We start from the raw sequence: 21083 nt of genomic DNA, 5'->3' as shown, positions 1-21083 counted from the left end.
TTTGTTTATGATTTATTGTGCATTTCTTGATATCTTAGTAATATTTAAGTTGAAAGTTGCATAACCGTCCTCTCAAGATTAGCGTAGGAAGCATTTTCGCACACCTTTGCTTCCTTACAGTTGGGATAGAACAATCGATGACTATGGAATTGCATACCAACCATAAGAACATTAGCATATGGATTAAAGAAAGATCTAAAATTTAGAATAACGATTCATAAGTCGGATTACATGATATTTTCCATCGAGTAGACCAGGGAATAAGAATCCCGAATAACTTCTATGGGTAAAACAGGACACAAACCAGTCATTTGACAGAAGAGAATGTGTATATAACAATAAATAAGCTTAAGAGAATGTGATGACAAAGAACAGTAATAAGGATAATATGTTAGATGATTATACAAGAAAACAAAGTCGTTCAATAACAAAAAGGAATGATAGCTATAGAAGATCAGTCATTAAATACCATAAGAAAATGATGGTCTCAAAATTATTATTCGATTTATACAGTGAATCAACTATTAGGTGAGTGGTGAGAGTTGATTCTAATCAATCAAAAGATAACAAAATGCAACCCAAATAAATCAATGTAAATCGAATACACGGAGAACAAAGAGGGTACAAACCATTTCATGTAATAGGGAAGGTTACTTATCATGCAAGAGCTAAAATAGACTTCTATCGAATAACGAATATTAAATCAGTATAATTACAATCTGACTGAGACGGGGATTGAACAACATATAGAGAAAAAAAAACTATGGCCAAAACATCGGAACTCTATTAAAACTAAAATCCACCATTCTATAGAGAATAACGAAATCAAGAGAACATGCCTGACTTGGTATCCATTGCCGATAAGAAATTCTTGACTTTGTGAGATCCACGATTTTCCCTCTGAAAGATTCAAGATCCCCTTGCGGTCCTTTTTTTTTTCAATCAGCATCATATCCATCAAAAAATTCAATTCCGGAACCCCTAAATTTAGTTTTTTTTTCTCTTTTAATAGGGCCCTCCCCCTATCTCATACCCGAATCCCCCCAACTTCTGTCTCTTTCCCCCCCCCGGTTATCAAAGGTTTCACATACAATACATAGAAAGTGTGCACCATATTCCACTTTCAAAAGAATTAATTACAATGGATATTCTTTTCTAAAATTATCTTCATGCAACATTGATTGTCGATATAGTGGGGGTTACATGCAAGGAAAGGAAATTGAATAGACACTTCTAGAAACTTCCCTTTTTTTTCCTATGACATGTGCTAAATTAAAATATTGTGTGAGCAAATAATTTCCAAATAAATCTTATGACTTCATATACGTCATTTCTTATTAATTCTTTTTATTTAAAAATTCCAACCATACTCAATTTATCGTATATATCTAACATTACTCATAGAACAAATAACTTAATAATGGTAGTAGCTATAATAATAATAATAATAATAATAATAATAATCTTATCAAGTTGGAAAAGAGGGTTATTACAATAAAAATTTCCCGATGTAGTTGGCCATCTCTTTGTGCCTTTCATGGGTGCGTTCTTGTTTTTTGTGTTTTCTAGCCTCTTTCTGTTTTTGTTGGTTTTCTAGTTGTCTGCTAGTTCTCATGTCGCCCTGCTGGGTTTTTTTTATGTGTTAGTGGGGTTTTCTTTTGTTGGATTTGTATACCTCATGCACCCTAGGTGTCACTCTATGTTTATGTATTGTTATAGACCTATCTCGCTTTTATTAATCGAAACAAGAGACACAATTTAGTAATTTTACAATATTTCTAGGCACTTCATACTTACAAGTCTTCAAATCTTCATGCCTAAGAAACTTCTTATCTTCACTCATTTAAAATCTGATATTTTTCTTCATCCTACAATTCTAATGGCTACTTTCAACACATCCAACACACTTGCAAAACTCTTCTTTTACTTTCTCTATCTTTATCCTCTTGGAAAGCTAATTGCTTGCACTCTTCCCTATCCAATTCTCTAGAGCAACATGCAAGTTCTTTCTCCAACCTTGTTGTTGTTGGTTTTTGTCTTTTAAAATGATCAAATTCTACATTTTACAAATATTATAACCTAAAAGAGGCACCCAAATCTTCGCTTTCTTTTCCCTCAATTTGTCTTTTGAAATTCCTTTGTTTATGCTTGAAATTTTTCATTAAATGCATTGAAATATGAAATCCAAGCTTTTTGCACCATATCCAACAACTTTATGTTGTAAATTTATTATTTAAATGAATAAAACCAAGATCTAATTCATGTTCTTTGGGAAATTGAAGAGCCTTCAATTATTTTCTCCAAAAATCACTATATTTTCCCTCCATTTAGGTACCTGAATTGAAAGAATAAGACAAGAATGGAATGCAAAGGGTTATTTTTTCATAAAAAACCTTCCATGGGCATCTAAATTGAGTAAATTAATTCATTTCTAATTTATAATATGTCAATTAAATTCTCTTCAACCTTTGTGTACCATCATAAATTGTATCCCTATACAATTTCGTCCTTATCTAGGCCTCACTTTAGCATATCAATCTCTCGTGCATTAATTTGCTTTGATCTTGCTCACACAAACCAAAAATTATGCATCCCAAATGCTTTCTTAAGGTATTTTGGTGCAGGAGAACCTCATGGCTAAGATAATAAGAGCAATAAAGGCTAAAGGATACACATGAGAATGTGACCTTTCAAACTATGTAATAGGGTAGTCTTGTTTGTTTGATGTTTGATTTGTTTGTAATAAACCCCACCTTGTTACCCAATGATATGGTTTTGGCAAGATGATAAGCCACCATGGGAATATGGGCCTAGGGGTATCTGGTTGAGTATTTTATAGGTGTTTTCTGTGTTGAAGAATCTCTAGGTAGGAGGATTTAACAAATGTCAAAAGTTGCTCAAACTGGACAACTTTTAAATGACAACTTTTTGGTTGCAAATAGCAACTTCCTTCCAACAGTCTCCTCGGTTAAAAAGGTGGTTTCTAACCATTGAGGAAGGTATAAAATGCCATCCTCAATCATGATTGAGGGGACAGAATGACTTTGTAAACTTTTGGCATCATTGAAGTAATTTATTTCTGAGAATTTCCTGCAATTCTATTATTCTACATGGTGTACCACATTGTACGATCATTTTGGAATTAGGAAACTAGTCGGATGTGTTAGAGTGGTCAATAACCTTTCACATGCATCAATTTTGAGGCCCTAATTCTCCAAGATGAGGAAGAAACCAGCAAGTTTCTTGAAGTGCTCTAGATTTGGTAGTTTTACCTAGGGTTTTGCAAAGAAATGGCCTTATCTTGCTGATCCTTCATTGGTGGTTCACGGATTTGGAGGGGATGCAAGTATGGCCAATTTATTTTAGGATTTTGAAGGCCTTTTTTAGATTAGGACTAGTTGGAGGTGATGGTTTGTTGCATTAAGATGGGCAACTCCATGTGGCCACCGTGAAAGTGTAAGCAAACAGGTCTCACATCAGGGATTAGCGGTCTAATCATGGACTAACACTTAGGAATTAGTGTATTTTCCATGACCTAAGAGTTTTCCTTAAGTTGGTTTGGTGAGTTAAGGTCTGGGTCTCCACACTCCTTTGTAAAACAAGCCTAATTGGGCTATATCGGTCTCCTAACAGGTACAGAGTTTGGATTCTTGTGTTCCCTACCAGCAATAACCCTTAGGATATAATTTGTAACTTCCAAAAGGGTATTCAAATATGGGATTTTTCATCTGGTCTTTTGGATAAATAAGGAGTTAAGTGTAGAAAACCGGTCTAGCAGGGCTACTAGGTTTTGTAGGCCTTATTGCAGTAGTTACCCAAACTGGTAGAGGGAATTTGAAGTTAATGATTGAAGGAGGTCTCCCTGACCTAGGGGACTTCAAATAAAACCTTAACTAGTCATTGTTGCATTGGCAAAGGGACCAAATCATTATTGACCATAGAGACCTTGTACTGGTCAATGAAAGAGACCTTATACCAGTAGTCTTTTATTTGGAAGAAAGGGATGTGGGACTTGTCAAACTGATATTCTTTAACCCCTGGAAGTGTTGTGTGATTTCTAGGGTCCTTGGTGTGTTTTTGGATTAGGGGAACCTATCTTATACCTATACCGAGACTCTGCATCAGATTGGTATCAAACAACAAGAGGAATCCTTTTGGAAAGAAGAATCGGAGGGTGAGGCTAGAAGAATGCCTCAAAAGGTGACAAATGTGGAACTTGCCAGGATGGTACAAGAGAATAGAGAAGAGAATGATCGGCTTAGAAGGTTGATTAAGAACTTGGAAGGCAGACTGTGTAAAGTACTGATGCTAATAACTAACAAGATGAGAGGGGGGGTGAATCATACAAACTTAATCTTCCATAAAATCAATAGATTCAACCTCGGTAACTTATACTTCAGCAATATAACCAAAAACTACTAAACATGCTAACTCATAAACATATAATCATCATAACACATATAACACCAAATTTAATGTGGAAACCCAAATAGGGAAAAACCACTGTGGGATTTCGGACCCACTAAGAAATATACTCTTCTAGAGTATGCTCAGTTAAAAGCAAATCCTATTAAAGATTACAAACACATTGCTAGATGTGACCCGGTTAAGGGATTTCCCTCAAATCTATTAGGATCTTCACTTTGTTAGAAGTGACCTTGTCAAAGGATTTCAAACACTCAACTAGAATGTTACCTTGTTAGAGGATTTACAAATAAGACTGTTAGGTCCACTCAGTTAAGAGATTTTCTGTCACTTTACAAAATAACAGTAATAAGAATATATCTGCAACTTCACATCTAAAATGCTAAAGCAGATTCTTATTTGCTCATCATTGTCTAGTCATAGGACTTATCTTGTCCCTCTGCTGGGCTCCCTACTCTATTATTCAAATAGGTCTTCAAGATTCTATGCTCGGTAATCACTACGTAGCATCCATGTGCTTACACTTGCCCCGCATTGCATTGTTCATCAATAATTTCTTATTTATAAACAATTTGCTAACCGCTGAATCTCCTTGATCACATTTCCCATGATCAATCATAACCATCAAATATTCAATCTTGACTAGGTTCAATGTATCCTTCAATCTGAAAAATGTTTTACTTCACCTAGGAACTTGCATTCCATTCTTGGAACTTGTGCTAGGTTAAGCGGTTCAATCTGTGCTATAGACCTGGCTCTTGAATTTTTAAGGCCATAGATCCTTAACAAATTTCTTGCACGACATACCAATCATTTAATCAACTCCAGCTAATCAGCTTCCTTCATTAAATAATGCTTTTATTCATCCAATGCATTCTGTTATTGCTCAGTTGTAACTCAGTAAATACTAAACTTCACTCGGTAGACATTCTGCCTTCATTAACCGATATCGATAACCTTAGGGTTTACCAACTAGGTTCCTTAGGGTTTACCGACTAGGTTCTTTTCTCGGTGACATAGTATAGTATTAACCTTACAATCAACAACATATGTAGGCTATCAAAACAATCTAAACATCATGATCTCATCATTGTCTAACTTGGTAATAGTTGCCCATTGAATAACTTATTTCTCCCCTTATTTATCACATTCTTTCTATGTCTTTTACCGACATCTTAATTATCTTCAAATCAATCTTCTCAACATATGGCAACATCATACTGAATCAAAATATCAATTTCATGACATCAATGACAAAATAATGTTATAAAGATAGTTATCATCCTTCTTCAGTTATATCAATAATCTTCAACAACCTTCTCAATATCTGTAATGAATATCAACAGTCTCCTTCTATTGAAATGCCAACAATCTCCCCCTTTGGCATTGATGGCAATACCAACTTTTAAATGGTAATACCAATAAGATATTCAAATTTATTTGGATTGAGATTGTTGTGGAGACTTCTCCTGTTATCCTTGAGCTGTTTTCTTCTTCTGAAGTCTTCTCCCTTTTTTTCAGTAAACTTCTCCCTCTGTCATTAGTCTTCTATTATCTTCTTCATTTAGGGCTTTACCATTTAGTCTACCATTTAGTCTTCTCCCCCTTTGACAACAATGCCAAAAAGTAAAAGAACTAAATCATGAACTCTTCTGCTGTGAAATATAACATCTAAAACTTGATCAAAGCAATCTTTCCTTCAATACTATTTCATGTATCCTGTTCCCTAGTCACTTTCCTGCACACATTTAGAAAACTTCCTAAAGTGCGTAAATCAGCATCAATCCACACATAATATTCTGTAGATTCATCAAATTGATGCTTTCACCAAACTCTGTCAGTGAGTAGAAGATAGGGGTAGGACCCCTAACTTGCTTCGGAGATACTCAAAAGTGTCTCTTGGTAGTGGCTTTGTGAAGATGTCTGCAATTTGCTCCTTTGTGCTAACATATTCTAGCACAACTTTCTTTTCTTGAACTTCTTCTCTGAGATAATGATACTTGATAGAAATATGTTTTGTCTTAGAGTGCATTACCAGATTCTTTGAAATGTTAATGGCACTCGTATTATCACATAATATAGTCACAGGCTTGGTAACCTTTTCATTTATATCTTCCAACAATTGTTTTATCCATGCTATATTAGTGCAATTCAATGTTGCAGCAACATATTCAGCTTCTGTTATTGACTGTGAAATGCATCCTTGTTTCTTACTAAGCCAACTCACTAGTCTTTCTCCTAAAAAGAAAGCTCCTCCACTTGTTCTTTTCCTGTCATCAATGTTGCCTGCCCAATCAGCATCAGTATACACTTTTAAATCAAAATCATTTCTCTTTTCATATACTAAGCCATAGTCTTCAGTGCCTCTCAAATATCTGAAAATTATCTTGATTGTTGTCATATGGGTTTCTTTGGGATCTGCAGAGAATCTTGCAACAATACCTACTACATGTGCTATATCCGGTCTACTGTGCACAACATATTGTAACTTTCCAATCATGGATCGGTAAAGTGTCTCATCAACAGATGCAGATTCATCATTCTTTGATAGTTTACAGTTGGTAGTCATAGGAGTACTTACTCGTTTTGAATTCTCCATTCCAAATTTCTTCAAGATTTCCTTTATGTACTTGGATTGAGTAATGAAAATCTCATCTTTCATTTGCAGTATCTGTAAACCTATAAAATACTTTATCTCACCAATTAGTGACATCTCAAATTCTTTGCACATTTCATTACCAAAGTTTTTGCATAGAGAATCATTTCCACAAAATATAATGTCATCAACAAATATGGCTGAGATCAGTATTCCATTGTCTTCATCATTCTTCATGTACATATTGTTGTTTTCACTTGTTCTTATAAAACCAATCTTGATTAAGTAAGAGTGCAATCTCTCATACCATGCTCTAGGTGCTTGTTTCAGACCATATAAAGCTTTGTTCAATTTACATACCTGATCTTTACTCTTGTCTTCAACAAATCCTTTAGGTTGTTCAATATAAACTTCTTCTTCTAGTATACCATTCAAAAATGCAGATTTGACATCCAAATGATATACCTTGTGTAGAAAGGAAATGTGGAAATCATCAAAGCAAATAGGAATTAGCCTAGTTCAATCACGAAAACTAAAATGTAGTGATAACAATTCTAAAAACATTCAATGAAAACATGAAGACAAGACATTCTAAATGAAATCTAAGCAAACCAAATGCAAATGTCTCCTTCATGTGGCTCCATTGTCCTTCTTTCTCCTTCAAATAGCTTTGTTTTGTGGATCTCACCTTCAAGTGCATAAACCTAATGTGAAAGCAAGATTTGTCAAGACAAGATGACAGCATAAGGGTACTAGAAGCGTGATTGATTCGACCAGGGGCCTTGATTGAAGAAATTCATCCAATTTATAGACAAATTGGAGAAAAGACAAGATTAGCATGAATTTGATTTGAATGGAAATTTCAAATCAAGAATGACAAACATGACAAATTATGACAAATTTGCACTTTCTATGCAAAATTGATTGATTGATAATTTTGACAAAATTATGACAAATTTCTATGTCAAAATTGATTGATTGACAATTATGACAAATTATGACAAATTTGCTATGTCATTCCCATGAAATTAGGAGAAATATAGGAGAAAATTGAAATTAGATGAATTAGAAATTAGGAAATTAGAAAATGAGGAAATTAGGAATTAAGAAATTTAGAAAATGAGGAAATTAGGAATTAAGTGAATTAATTAATAATTTTTCATTTATTAATTAATTCACAAAGAGGGGGGAATTAGTTAGCCAATTAAATAAACATTTAATTGTGACAAGAAGACTTAGGATAAATAAATAAATTATTTAACCTAGAGGGAGAAATGACAAACAAGGTTAAATGAATAAATCATGAAACCCTAGAAGATGAATTAGAAATGCAAGGATGACAATTAGGCCTTGATTGAAGGATTGATTTGATATCGATTCAATTTGATCATGATTCTGACTGACAAAGGACCAATGCTGACAAACGATTTGATTGATAAATGTGCCAATTGACGAGGAACAATGACTAATTGATCCAAATTGACATGATTGAGAAAGACGACGATCGATGACAAATCGATCGCAAAATGACAAAATTGACAAGAGGACAAGGATCGATGACAAAATAGATTGCAAAACGACAAGATTGAAAATGACCACGATCGATGACAAATCGATTGCCAAACGACAAGATTGAAAATGACAACGATCGATGACAAATCGATCGCATTTAATAAGATTGATAAGAGGACAAAACCCTAATTCCATCATCGATTAGGATTGACGATGTCCAAAATATGCCAAATGAACACGCACATTGATACGACAAGATAAGATCGACCAAAATCATGACTGAAGGTTGTTATCGACAAGACCAAATTTGAAAGCGAGATAAATGAAGAATGCAGAAGAAGGACTCAATGCTTGCAAATGATAAAGACCAAGTGTGAATCATAGGAGAAATGTTAATACAATGCAAGAACCCTAAAATAAGGCAATGCGTAAATGTGAAAGTATGACTCCGCAAGCGTTGACCATTTTTAGATGTCTACATTTTGCCCCTCTTTGAGACAATGCGATTTTAAGCGTTGTTTCAAAGAACAATAATGAAAATGCCCCAGACAATAACAATGACATATGCATGCCCCCTCGAGGAATTGGCCGGAAAAATCTAGAAAAGAGGACAAGTGATCGATAAGAATGACATAAGACGATAGGTTCGAATGGACTGCCAAGACTGACGGAAGAAATGTTAGTAAGAAGAAATTAGACAGAGGATAGTTAGAGATGAAGGAAAACTTGCTTTCACATATGCACATAAGTAGGTGAGAACCTTTATTTGATATGGAAAAATGGATGCGGCGCAACATGGCAATGAAGGCCAGAGCGATAATGCAATCCCTTTGCGTAAGACAGACATGTTCACAGACAAGGAATAGTTCAAAAATCCTAACACAAACTTGCCCCAGAATGTTATGAAACACTCCACAAATAGAAGACAAAAAATAATAAAGGACCATGAGCCATCCCGACCACTCTAAATCACTTAGTGACATCATCGAGCAACATAGGAACATGGTCGAAGCCAAAAATAAATCAATAAAAAGATAAGACTCGCAAATTCAAACAAGTCAAACAAACATTCTGATCATCATTGTCAAAACTGGAAAACAAGAATGATCATGTTGTCTGGTTCCAGGGAATGCGGTACCCCGTCTAAGACAGGACACAGTCTGGTTTGGAGTATACCACACCCTATATAAGACCCATTATAATAGTGACAAGGACAAATGATATTGATGTTCAGGTTTGATTGAGAAGACAATTGTGATCAGTTTGGATGTCTGGTTTGATTGAAAAAGTTCATCTGTTAACGCATGATTCCATTAAAGCACAATGTGTGATTGCATGTCGTTGGAGGGATGCTCAGTGATCTGTCTTATGCACAAAGGGGATATTTTTTGTTTTGCTTTTCGAGATTTTACAAATTTTTTTGTGTTCATTTTTTTCAGGACTTTATTTGACTTTTCAGGGAGTTTTTTTGAGGACATTTTTTCAATTTTTATGATTTTTTCAGGACATTATATGATTTTTTTATGATTTTTTTAGGACATTTTTCAATTTTTTTATGATTTTTTCAAGACACTTTTCAATTTTTTATGATTTTTTTAGGACATTTTTCAATTTTTTTGGATTTATTTCAGGACATTTTAAATTTTTATGATTTTTAAATTTTTGCCCCCAGTGTCTAGCAAGGAAAGGAATATGATAGGTGAATAAATAGGCTTTCTGAAATGACGGTGGATAGAGGGAAGACAAAGGCCTTTTATCATGGAGACAATAAGGATGCAATTTTCAAGGGCTATTGCATGATGGGACAAGAGACTGGATATGGCAATGTAAAGTAGTAACATGGCATGAGGGACATGTCAAGAGGTTTTTGAAACCATGTTTAAATTTTGCATCCTTATGTTAGATCAAGATCAAGGAATGAAAAAGGGTGTATGGATAGTGATAAGATATGGATAGGATAAGAAAGACCAAGAATGGATAAGGGACATGGACTGAAGGTCGGGATAGGATACGGGATAGTGGCAGAAAGTTACAATAAGCTAGGGAATATGGATGAAAGGTTATAATAAGCAAATGGATAAAGACCAAAAGCTATGATGGACTAAAAGCTGCAAACAAGATGCATGATGCTCATGACAATCCTTAGCCTTGTCAAGATCAAAGGTAGAAAGGGAATATGTACATGAGGGACAATAGGATATGAAGGGTAATGACAGGGGTTCGATAGGATAATGGAAGAATGAAGGACAAAAGGATATGAAGGAGGAAACCTGCCCCCAAGTACGGTATGCAAGAAGTTCATAGATTACGCATGACGCCTGTTTGCTAGGTTTTCATCATGGTACTTGCCCAAGGCGCCTGTTTGCCAGGTTTTCACCAGTGGACGAATTATTTTTGCTTTACTTTTTTCTTTTGGCCTTTTTTTTTCACTTTTTTTTTTTATATTTTTGACTTTTTCAATAGAAGATGGACACATGATAGGGGATGGAAGAAGGACTCAAGTGTCTTTTTTTTTTGGATAGTAGCCTTGAAAAAAATGGACCATGACCTTTAAAAGTATGCTCAAAGATGTTGGTAGGATAAGGACATGGAAAATAAGATGAAACTAAGGCAAGGATTTATGTAAAGGATGGGATCAAAGGGATCGAAGGATGGAAAATATGCATTGGATAATGGATAGGGTATTGGAAGAATTCGGCTTGAGTGGATGGAAATGAAGGCAAGATTGACATTGGCACACACCTTAAGGGGTGATGGACTGATGGAGGAAAGATGTATTTTGGATAGTGAGATTTTGACGAAGGAAAGGGTATGGATTTTGGGACATAAGGGCCCAAAATGGATGAAGAAGGTGGTGGAGGAATAGACTTGGAAGGTTTGGATGGAGGAATAACAAATTTGGATGCCAATTTTGATGTTTCTTTAGGCTTTTGTGCTTCAAGGAGCCGCTTAGGGATCCACATGGTTTTTGATTTTTCATGCTTTTGTGGTTCCTTGGAGTGCATTGCTTGCACAAGGGATTTAGGAACCCATATATATTTTGACTTTTCTCTATTTTGCTCAGTGGGCCTTTGTGGCCTTTTGGATATATTTTTTTCTTTATAGATCAATTTGTTCTTTGTTTTGACATGTCGATTATATTGGACATGTTGATCCTTGAATACATGTGGATTGCTAGACTTATGACTTTTACACTTGGCATCCAAATTGCTTGGAGGAGGAAAGGAATGCATGGATGGATATGAATGAAATGGACTTCTTTTGGATTGATGAAATTTACTCAAGGATGTGTGCCTTTGCTGACCTTGCATAGAGGACGAAGGAATATAAGGACCTAAGATGGATGGAAAGTATGATGGGGAAGGTGTATGTTTTGATTTTGATGGAGGGATACCAACGTCTTGAGAGTGAGTTGTGTAGACATGAGCCTTAAGATCTTCTTTGATATGGAGGGGTTCTTTCTTATGAAGGTCTACTCCTTTGCCTTTATGAATATCTTGACTTGTAGGATACTCTTTTCTTTGGGAAGAAGACGTGAGTCCATTATGAGGTGGATATGATATGAGAGAAATAATGAGATCTTGAAGTGGATCAGATTGGACCAAAGAGGAAGAACCCATTGTTAATGTCAGGGGTTCATGAACATTTTGCACTAACACGTTAGAATCATGAGGGGTATCAGGATCACTAGGGGGATCAGGATCACGAGGGAAACTATGATTGTGTGGTGGACATGGTTCAATGACAGGCTCTTCAAGAGATGGAATAGGAGAAATAATGGGATCATCAAAAGAAATGCAATCTTGGAGTGTATATGGAGTATTAAGACAAGGAGATGGAGGAACAAAAGGATCTTGTGGAGGATCTGAAGGAATGATTTGATCTTGACAAGGAGGAAGATCATTGGAATCTTCTTTAAAGGTGCTTTGCTCTTGACTTTTAATGGAATCATCGGAAAGGATGGAAGGGATATCTTGATCTTGTTTAGGAAGTGGAATGTCAATGGGATTTGAAAGGATATTTTTTTCATGAAATGGAAGGGGATCGTTTGGGATTGGATGGACTGGGATATCTTGATCTTTCTTGGGGAATGGAGTGTCAATAGGACTTTGGATAGGATAGACAAGAATAGGGGAATCATCGTGAGTGTCTGGGGAAATGGGATCCTGGTCAACAATTGGATGGGATGATAAGGTTTCGGGATCTTGATCTTGATCTATTTTAAGACACGTTTCTTCATGCTCTAAATTATCCTCTTGACATGAGGTTGGACTTTGGATATGCATGGGGGATTCGGACAAGGAATCAATGTTTTGGCATGAAGGAAATGCATTTTGAACATTTGTGATGGATTCTGGCAAGGAATCAATGCTTGAACATGAGGAAGAGGGACTTCGAATGGGGTCCTCTAAAACAGGTAATGGCAATAAAGTGCATGGTGGCATTGGGTCTTGTATTTCTGAAACATGACAAGGATGTGCATCATGAATTGGATTATCTTGGCAATCAATTATGGATAGCCCTTGGATAATTGCATCCTTGGGTGTATTGTTTGATGAGGACAATATGGAAGGTTCTTGGGAAAATTCTAAAGGTGTAGGGATAGATTCCATTGGAGAGTCAATTTGTTTGTGGATGACATAATTGTATTATCTTGATCTTCCTCAAAGAACTCACTTGGTAGGTTCCTTAAGATCCTTGCAATAAAGCCACCTTTCTTTCAGGGTTTTGACAAAGTTGTATCTGGAATTTGAACTTGTTTTTGGTTTGATGTCATGTTTTGATATTGGACTTGGTTCAATTGTTCTGACATGTTTGAAACTTGGGTTGGTGTGTGCTGCAACCTTTGTTTCTGAATGTTTGGTTGTAGTTGTTGACATTGATATGTTGATTGAACTTGAACTTGTTGATATTCCACCATTGGTTGGACTATTTGTGGACATTGTATAGTTGGTTGGACATATTGTTGAAATTGGACCATTGGTTGTATTGGTTGTATATGTTGAACAATTGGTTGAACCATTGGTTGTATTGGTTGAAAATCTGATTGATAGTAAACACCTTCTTGTTCTTGTTGTGGAGGCACATAATGTTGAAATTGATGTTGTCTCTTTTCTTGAAATTGTTTCATCATCTCTATTTGGGAGAGGAGAGCTGGTATGTCTAATTGTTCAAGAAGAGATCTTACATCAATTGGCTCAATTTTTGGATTTCGACCTGGAAATTTTTGAAACATTTTGGACATTTGTGATCTATTCTTCTCAATGTTTTTCACTCTTTGTTCCAAAATCTCATTTTCTTGAGCTAGTTTCTCCTCTAGTTTTTGTATTTGGACATTTACATCATCATGATAAGTTTGATCGATATTGCCTTGTTGTTGGGTTGGATATAATTGTGATTGCCTTGGATTAAAATTCGATTGCATTGTTGGTTGATACATCAAACTTTGTTGCATCATTGGTGCTTGGAACCTTGTTTCAATAGACATGTCACTATGAAATATTTTGGGATTTTTTATTTTAAAAGGATGATGTATGATATTCAACTAAATGTAAACTAATTAGACGAAAATACAATCTATGGCAAGAATGCAACCTATGTTTTTGTTGTTTTTTCAAGATTTTGACAAACTCATGAATGCAATTCTAAGAATGAGACCCTTAGGAAATTGGAATGATGTCTAGACCTCAAAGGATAAAAGGACCAAGTGACAAAAGGACAAAATGACAATGTCTCCCCTATATGCTTGGATACTAAGCTAGGTTTGACCAAATGACAGTGATGACAAAAAGATAAAAGTTTGATAAGGTATAGACTTCCTAACAATAACTTTAGGGTTTATCAAAGATTTGGATTACTCAAGTATGACAAAACCTAGTTTTGACACTATATGCAAAGGGACAATTACTATGCAAATGACCCTAATATGATATGATAATGACCTAAGCTTAATGAAGAGACCTAAGGTATGCAAATGTGACCTAATGTTATGAGGACAAAGATGCAAATGCCAATGTATGACAATGTCAACCTAAGACAAAACCTAAGGTTGAATTATGAAATGGTATTACTCTAATGCAAGAGGACACATGCAAATAGATGACCCTTATTGATATGCAAAGGAGTATGACCTAGGTGAAACCTAACCTTGGTACTTGACAATGACTTTGCAAAATGCAAACCTAGGATGAACCTAATGTTGGACATGCAATATGACACCTAAGTGAAGACCTAATAAGGACATGCAAATGGACACCTAAATGAAATGGACCAAGTGGAATGCAAGAATGATGCTCTAAGCCATAAGTATGGACAATGGAGGACCTAAATCTAAGTGACATGAATGTTGAGACAAGATTTTAAAAAATGTTTGACAACCATGTTTGAAGGTGTTTTGAACTTTGCTGAATGAAATACTCTTGTGTTTAACCTTGTTTTGAATCAATTTGTCTTGTTTTTGAAATGAGACACAACTCAACTTTTGACAAGAAAAGAAGACAAGATACTTCAACTTAGACTCAAGACAATCATGCTCATTCACACATTTCTTATGGATGGCAAGGACAGTAGGTACTTGAGAGGTAGACTCGTTATGAGATTCAAGGAGAATACATAGATGCTTGACCCCATGGGCTCCCCTCCACGACACTCACTTCTTAGGGCAGCCAAGCATCAGTCCTCATGGAAATCTCCCCATGGCAAACTTAGTATCTCTTCCAAGTATCCAAACTTGTCCGTCTCAAGCAACTAGAAGGATTTTTGGCCTCTAAATACAAGGTGTTTAGTAAGGATTTCTATTAAGCGTTACTCCTTGGTGTCACACAAGCATGATTGAGACATTAAGCCCACCAAGATACCAAACAAATGTAGTCGCGCAAGCATGATTTAGACCGTGAGGCCCTACTTAGAAGTTGATATGAGAAAGAGTTCAAGGGTCATCACTTCCCAAGTAACTACAATTCCCACATAACCCTTCCTTCAAAGCTTTCGCCCATCAGGTATTTATTTATAGTGAGTTAGAATGCCAAGGTATTCTAGTTGTACTCACTTTGGGTCATTCCCTTCTCACGATTATCACTTTCTTGCAAAAGAAAGCAAATGGTCGGGAAGGCAAGCCCTCTAAAGGTAACAAACAATCTGAGCCCTAAGAATGGTATCGAAGATCTGGATTTCTGATCACCCTAAGAAGGATGAGAGCATACTCTCCTACTCCAATGTCAAACTCGACAATCAAAGCAAACACACGTTCATTCCATCCTATTTAGCAATCATACTAGATGCCTAATTATGAATTACAAACACAAAGTTTAGTTGGAGTACAAGGCAACCTGCAAAATCACCAAGTTAGAAGTTTGATTTGTTTGATCTTTGACTAGCAAACCTGCATAAAATTCGTTAGTAGTTTCATTTTGTCTTTGCCATGCATAATGCCAAGGTGCTGCACAAAGAATCAGTACCAAAGAAAAACCAAAATGTAGAAACAGAATGCAAAACAAAGTAATTTGCAAGTAAAAAACACTTCTTTTTACCTCTATTTCTGGCCTTACACAAGCGTAGAATGTCTTACACAGGTGCAGATTACAGTGACACAGGCGCAGAATGCAGTAACACAAGCATAGATCCCTTTGACACAGGTGCAGAAGTCCTTGACACAGGCACAGATTTCTTGACACAGGCGCAGATTACTCCTACACAGGCGCAAAAGTTCTTAGAAAGCCCTGCATTACCCTATTTCTTGGGTTTTTTACCTGCAAATCATCTCAAAAGCACTCAAAAGAATGGTTAGGGGGTTAGTTCACGTCAGGTTCACCAATTAATGTAGATAGGAAATGTGGAAATCATCAAAGAAAATAGGAATTAGCCTAGTTCAATCACGAAAACTAAAATGTAGTGATAACAATCCTAAAAACATTCAATGAAAACATGAAGACAAGACATTCTAAATGAAATCTAAGAAAACCAAATGCAGATGTCTCCTTCATGTGGCTCCATTGTCCTTCTTTCTCCTTCAAATAGCTTTGTTTTGTGGATCTCACCTTCAAGTGCATAAACCTAATGTGAAAGCAAGATTTGTCAATACAAGATTACAGCATAAGGGTACTAGAAGTGTGATTGATTCGACCAGGGGCCTTGATTGAAGAAATTCATCCAATTTATAGACAAATTGGAGAAAAGACAAGATTAGCATGAACTTGATTCGAATGGAAATTTCAAATCAAGAATGACAAACATGACAAATTATGACAAATTTGCACTTTCTATGCAAAATTGATTGATTAATTGATAATTTTGACAAAATTATGACAAATTTCTATGTCAAAATTGATTGATTGACAATTATGACAAATTATGACAAATTTGCTATGTCATTCCCATGAAATTAGGAGAAATATAGGAGAAAATTGAAATTAGATGAATTAGAAATTAGGAAATTAGAAAATGAGGAAATTAGGAATTAAGAAATTTAGAAAATGAGGAAATTAGGAATTAAGTGAATTAATTAACAATTTTTCATTTATTAATTAATTCACAAAGAGGGAGGAATTAGTTAGCCAATTAAATAAACATTTAATTGTGACAAGAAGACTTAGGATAAATAAATAAATTATTTAACCTAGAGGGAGAAATGACAAACAAGGTTAAATGAATAAATCATGAAACCCTAGAAGATGAATTAGAAATGCAAGGATGACAATTAGGTCTTGATTGAAGGATTGATTTGATATCGATTCAATATAACCAAAAACTGCTAAACATGCTAACTCATAAACACATAATCATCATAACACATATAACACTAGATTTAATGTGGAAACCCAAACAGGGAAAAACCACTATGGTATTTCGAACCCACTAAGAAATATACTCTTCTAGAGTATGCTCGGTTAAAACCAAATCCTGTTAAAGATTACAAACACATTGCTAGATGTGACCCGGTTAAGGGATTTCCCTTAGATCTGTTAGGATCTTCACTTTGTTAGAAGTGACCTTGTCAAAGGATTTCAAACACTCAACTAGAATGTGACCTTGTTAGAGGATTTACAAATAAGACTGTTAGGTCCACTCAGTTAAGAGATTTTCTGTCAATTTACAAAATAACAGTAATAAGAATATATCTGCAGCTTCGCATCTAAAATGCTAAAGAAGATTCTTATTTGCTCAACACTGTCTAGTCATAGGACTTATCTTGTCCCTCTGCTGGGCTCCCTACTCTGTTATTCAAACAAGTCTTCAAGCTTCTGTGCTCGATAATCACTATGTAGCATCCCTGTGCTTACACTTGCCTGCATTGCATTGTTCATCAATAATTTCTTATTTATAAACAATTTGCTAACTGCTGAATCTCCTTGATCACATTTCCCATGATCAATCATATTCATCAGATCTTCAATCTTGATTAGGTTCAATGTATCCTTCGATCTGAAAAATGTTTTACTTCGCCTAGGAACTTGCATTCCATTCTTGGAACTTGTGCTAGGTTAAGCGGTTCAATCTGTGTTGTAGATCTGGCTCCTGAATTTTTAAAGCCGTAGATCCTTAACAAATTTCTTGCATGACATAACAATCATTTAATCAACCTCAACTAATCAACTTCCTTCACTAATAATGCTTTTATTCATCCAATGCATTCTGTTACTGCTCAGTTGTAACTCGTTAAATACTAAACTTCACTCGGTAGACATTCCGCCTTCATTAACTGATATCGATAACCTTAGGGTTTACTGACTAGGATCTTATCTCGGTGACATAGTATAGTATTAACCTTACAATCAACAACATATGTAGGATGTCAAAACAATCTAAACATCATGATCTCATCACTGTCTAACTCGGTAATAGTTGCCCATTGAATAACTTATTTCTCCCCTTATTCATCACATTCTTTCTATGTCTTTTACCGACATCTTAATTGTCTTCAAATCAATCTTCTCAAGATATGGCATCATCATACTGAATCAAAATATCAATTTCATGACATCAATGACAAAATAATGTTATAAAGATAGTTATCATCCTTCTTCAGTTATATCAATAATCTTCAACAACCTTCTTAATATCCTTAATGAATATCAACAGTCTCCTTCTATTGAAATGCCAACAGACTGGAGAGAGGACCTGATGGCTTGGAGGAAGTGGGGGAAGAAGAGGAGAACCCACAAGGGTAGGAAGAAGAGGAAGTTCCTGTAGAGCATAGGTACCTGGTCAATGCCTTGAAGTCCGTGGAGAGGAGAACCATGGACCAAAAATCAAACCTTCCTATTTTCAGTGGGAAGATGGATGTCGATGGAGTGATGGACTGGATAGAGTCCTTAAACAACTTCTTTGAATGTGAAGACATTGCTGACAACCAAAAGATGAAGATTGCGAAGTCAAAAATGTAGGGAGCAGCCCTAACATGGTGGAATTTTTTGCAAGGAGAAAGAGTGAAAGAGGGAAGAGGAATGATCACCTCTTGGAAGAAGATGATTATAGAGATCAGGGAGTATATGTACCTGAGAACTATGAAGTCCAATTACACAAGAGAAGGCAAAATCTTAGACAGAAAGAGATGGATGTGTGTGCCTATACTAAAGAATTTCAGAAATTGAGTATAAAGTCTAAGAAGGTTGAAGATGAAAGTGAAAGAGTGGCAAGATATCTAAACGGCCTAAGGTGGAACATACAAGAAGAGTTGAACCTCTTGTGCCCTAACACTATTCATAGATGCTATCAGTTATAATTAAAGGTGGAGGAGAAACTCAAAAGAAGACAAGAGCAGAGCAATAGAGGAAGGGGTAAGCAACCAAGAGGAAGGAGTAACTTTAGAGGAAGAGGATCAAATTTTGAGTTTCAAGGAGAGAGCAGTCAAGACTCCTCAAGGAATGAAATAAAAAAAAAAGGCAACTTCAGAGGTAGAAGGCCAAATTTCAGAGGAAGATCATCAGGAAGAGGAGCAGGACCAATAAAATGTTTTAACTACAACCAAGAGGGACACGTTGCCAGTAGATGCCTGAAGAAGATGGGATCTAGTTCCCAAGGAGAAAGAAGAGCCAATCTAACCCATGAATTAGATTACCAAGGTAGCAGTAAACCTGATTCATATAGTTATCCAGAGACCAGAGAGGCACTAATGTTGAGAAGAACTCTCTTGAAGGTACCAACACCTATGGAGTCACCGCAGAGGAAGTCTATCTTCCGCACCACTTGCCAATCAAGAGGAAAGTTATGTAAATTTTTGGTTGACTCAGGGTCTTCTAAGAATTTTGTGTCAATAGAAATGGTAGAGAAGTTGAAATTGAGGAGGATACCCCATCCATACCCCTATAAGGTGTCTTGGCTCACAAAAGGGCAACAAACTCTTGTAGAAGAATAGTCATGGGTAGAATTCCAGATAGGAGCATATAAAGATAAGATTTTGTTTGATGTTCTTAACATGGATGATTGTAAACTCTTGATTGGAAGACCATGGCAGTATGACCTCAAAGCACACCATGATGGTTTTAGGAATACCTATTCCATCACAAAGAATGGCAAGATCATAGAGCTATTGCCCCTGACTGAAAACAATGAAGAGTACAAATAAACTGAGTCCAAAGTGATGATGATGGAGGGAAAACCATTCCTCAAGGAGATAAAGATGGAAGAAGGAATATGCTTTGCATTGCTTCCAATACCAACCTCAAAGGAGAAGCGACTGCAGATGATAGGGCAGAAGAAAAGGACAAGGATCCCAATCCGGAAGTGAAGGAGATCATTGGCAGATACCAAGGAATAGTTACAGATGGAGTACCAAGGAGTTTTCTGCCAATGAGAGAGATCGGTCAATGTATTGACTTGATCCAAGGGGCCACATTACCTAACAAGGCTACATACAAACTCACACCACAATAAAATGAGGAGATGGCAAGGCAAATTCAGAAGTCGCTAGATTCAGACCTTATTGGAAAGAGCCTTAGCCCATGTGCAGTACCTGCAATTTTGGCACCCAAAAAGGATGGAACATGGAGGCTTTGTACTGACTCAAGAGCTCTCAATAATATCACCATAAGGTATAGATTTCCAATGCCTAGAATACAGGATTTTCTTGTTTGTTTGGGGGGTGCAAAATATTTTTCTAAAATTGATTTAAAAAGTGGATACCACCAAATTAGAATTAGGTCTGGTGATGAGTGCAAAATAGCCTTCAAAATAAATGAAGGGTTGTAGAGTGGAAGGTTATTCCATTTGGCTTGTTTAATGCCCCAAGTACATTCATGAGACTCATGAATGAAGTTTTAAAATAATTCACAGGGAAGTTTGTAATAGTGTATTTGGATGACATCCTAGTATTTAGCAGGACAAAGGAAGAGCACTTGAGGCATCTAGACATGGTTTTGAAAAATTTGAGTGAAGAGGAATTAATGATCAATATGGAGAAGTGTTTGTTCATGCAGGAAGATCTCATTTACCTAGGGTTTGTGATCTCCAAAGGTCACTTGAAGATGGTTCAGGATAAGGTAAATGCAATTCTTTCTTGGGCTACTCCTAAGACTATTGGTGAAGTTATAAGTTTTCATGGATTAGCCACATT

Source organism: Cryptomeria japonica, chromosome 4 (assembly GCF_030272615.1).
Source record: "Cryptomeria japonica chromosome 4, Sugi_1.0, whole genome shotgun sequence".
In the NCBI taxonomy this organism is placed as follows: Eukaryota; Viridiplantae; Streptophyta; class Pinopsida; order Cupressales; family Cupressaceae; genus Cryptomeria; species Cryptomeria japonica.
The sequence above is the reverse complement of the archived record's forward strand: the minus strand, read 5'-3'. Positions refer to the sequence as shown.